Consider the following 3449-nt stretch of genomic DNA (forward strand, 5'->3'; position numbering starts at 1 on the left):
TCCTGAAGACGCTGACAGGTATGAATGTTTAGTTGCTCAACGTGTTTTGAGTGTGCAGGTCACACAAGCTGAGCAAAATCAGAGGCACAATTTGTTCCATACCAAGGGAGTTGTGAAGGAACGTTCTGTGCGTGTCATAATAGACGGATGGAGCTGCAACAACTTGGCTAGCATGGACATGGTGGAGAAGCTTTCTCTCACCACAAGACCACATCCACATCCTTACTACATCCAATGGTTCAACAACAGCGGCAAGGTTAAGGTAACACGTACTGTTCGTGTGCATTTTAGTATCTCTACATATGCTGATTATGTTGATTGTGATGTGGTACCTATGCAAGCATGTTCCTTATTACTTGGTAGACCATGGCAATTTGATAACAACTCTGTACACCATGGTAGAAACAATCACTATACTCTTGTTCATAAGGATAAAAATATTACTTTGCTTCCTATGACTCCTGATTCCATTTTGAAACATGATATTAATAGAGCTAATAAAGCAAAACAGGAGAAGAATAAGAGTGAAAATCAGATTGTGGCAAAAGAATTTGAGCAACAAATGAAGCCTAATAATAAACCATCTAGTGTTGCTTCTGAAATTAAATTGAAAAGTGCATGTTTATTTGCCACCAAATCTGATATTGATGAGCTAGATTTCAGCAAATATGTTTGCTATGCTTTTGTGTGCAAAGAGGCATTATTTTCATTCGAGGACGTGCCTTCCTCTTTGCCTCCTGCTGTCACTAACATTTTGCAGGAGTTCGCTGACGTCTTTCCACAAGACGTGCCACCGGGATTACCGCCTATTCGAGGGATTGAGCATCAAATTGACTTAATTCCCGGTGCTTCACTGCCAAACCGTGCACCATACCGTACCAATCCAGAGGAGACGAAGGAGATTATGCGTCAAGTACAAGAGCTTCTCGACAAAGGTTATATACGCGAATCCCTTAGTCCTTGTGATGTTCCTATTATTCTAGTGCCGAAAAAGGATGGTACATGACGTATGTGTGTTGATTGTAGAGGCATTAATAATATTACTATTCGTTATCGTCATCCTATTCCTAGGCTCGATGATATGCTTGATGAATTGAGTGGCTCTACAATATTCTCCAAAGTTGATTTGCGTAGTGGATACCATCAAATTCGTATGAAATTGGGAGATGAATGGAAAACAGCATTTAAAACTAAGTTTGGATTATATGAGTGGTTAGTCATGCCTTTTGGGTTAACTAATGCACCTAGTACTTTCATGAGATTAATGAACGAAGTTTTACGTGCTTTCATTGGACGATTTGTGGTAGTTTACTTTGATGACATATTGATTTATAGCAGATCTTTGGAAGAACATTTGGAACATTTACGTGCTGTTTTTATTGCTCTACGTGATGCACGTTTGTTTGGTAACCTTGGGAAGTGCACCTTTTGCACCGACCAAGTATCTTTTCTTGGCTATGTTGTTACTCCACAGGGAATTGAAGTTGATAAAGCCAAGATTGAAGCTATTGAGAGTTGGCCGCAGCCCAAAACGGTCACACAAGTGAGGAGTTTTCTTGGCCTCGCTGGATTCTATAGGCGTTTTGTGAGAGATTTCAGCACCATTGCTGCACCTCTCAATGAGCTTACAAAGCAAGATGTGCCTTTTCTTTGGGGTACCGCACAGGAAGAAGCCTTCTCGGTATTGCAAGAATAAGTTGACACATGCTCCTTTACCCCAAAGAAAAGACACATCTTTCTTTGTAAGCTCATTGAGAGGGGCAGCAATGGTGCTGAAATCTCTCACAAAACACCTATAGAATCCAACGAGGTCAAGAAAACTCCTCACTTGTGTGACCGTTTTGGGCTGCGGCCAACTCTCAATAGCTTCAATCTTGGCTTTATCAACTTCAATTCCCTGTGGAGTAACAACATAGCCAAAAAAGATACTCGGTCGGTGCAAAAGGTGCACTTCCCAAGGTTACCAAACAAACGTGCATCACGTAGAGCAATAAAAACAGCACGTAAATGTTCCAAATGTTCTTCCAAAGATCTGCTATAAATCAATATGTCATCAAAGTAAACTACCACAAATCGTCCAATGAAAGCACGTAAAACTTCGTTCATTAATCTCATGAAAGTACTAGGTGCATTAGTTAACCCAAAAGGCATGACTAACCACTCATATAATCCAAACTTAGTTTTAAATGTTGTTTTCCATTCATCTCCCAATTTCATACGAATTTGATGGTATCCACTACGCAAATCAACTTTGGAGAATATTGTAGAGCCACTCAATTCATCAAGCATATCATCTAGCCTAGGAATAGTATGACGATAACGAATAGTAATATTATTAATGCCTCTACAATCAACACACATACGTGATGTACCATCCTTCTTCGGCACTAGAATAATAGGAACAACACAAGGACTAAGGGATTCGCGTATATAACCTTTGTCGAGAAGTTCTTGTACTTGACGCATAATCTCCTTCGTCTCCTCTGGATTGGTACGGTATGGTGCACGGTTTGGCAGTGAAGCACCGGGAATTAAGTCAATCTGATGCTCAATCCCTCGAATAGGCGGTAATCCCGGTGGCACGTCTTGTGGAAAGACGTCAGCGAACTCCTGCAAAATGTTAGTGACAGCAGGAGGCAAAGAGGAAGGCACGTCCTCGAATGAAAATAATGCCTCCTTGCACACAAAAGCATAGCAAACAGATTTGCTGAAATCTACCTCATCAATATCAGATTTGGTGGCAAATAAACATGCACTTTTCAATTTAATTTCAGAAGCAACACTAGATGGTTTATTATTAGGCTTCATTTGTTGCTCAAATTCTTTTGCCACAATCTGATTTTCACTCTTATTCTTCTCCTGTTTTGCTTTATTAGCTCTATTAATATCATCTTTCAAAATGGAATCAGGAGTCATAGGAAGCAAAGTAATATTTTTATCCTTATGAACAAGAGTATAGTGATTGTTTCTACCATGGTGTACAGAGTTTTTATCAAATTGCCATGGTCTACCAAGTAATAAGGAACATGCTTGCATAGGTACCACATCACAATCAACATAATCAGCATATGTAGAGATACTAAAATGCACACGAACAGTACGTGTTACCTTAACCTTGCCGCTGTTGTTGAACCATTGGATGTAGTAAGGATGTGGATGTGGTCTTGTGGTGAGAGAAAGCTTCTCCACCATCTCCATGCTAGCCAAGTTGTTGCAGCTCCCTCCATCTATGATGACGCGCACAGAACGTTCTTTCACAACTCCCTTGGTATGGAACAAATTGTGCCTCTCATTTTGCTCAGCTTGTGTGACCTGCACACTCAAAACACGTTGAGCAACTAAACATTCATACCTCTCAGCGTCTTCAGCAGCCATGTATTGCATCTCATGATCAGAATCATCTCCACCATGTTCTTCACGTGTAATAAGAGCCAAAGTCTCCTCATCAT

The sequence above is a fragment of the Triticum dicoccoides genome, chromosome 2A (assembly GCF_002162155.2).
Source record: "Triticum dicoccoides isolate Atlit2015 ecotype Zavitan chromosome 2A, WEW_v2.0, whole genome shotgun sequence".
In the NCBI taxonomy this organism is placed as follows: Eukaryota; Viridiplantae; Streptophyta; class Magnoliopsida; order Poales; family Poaceae; genus Triticum; species Triticum dicoccoides.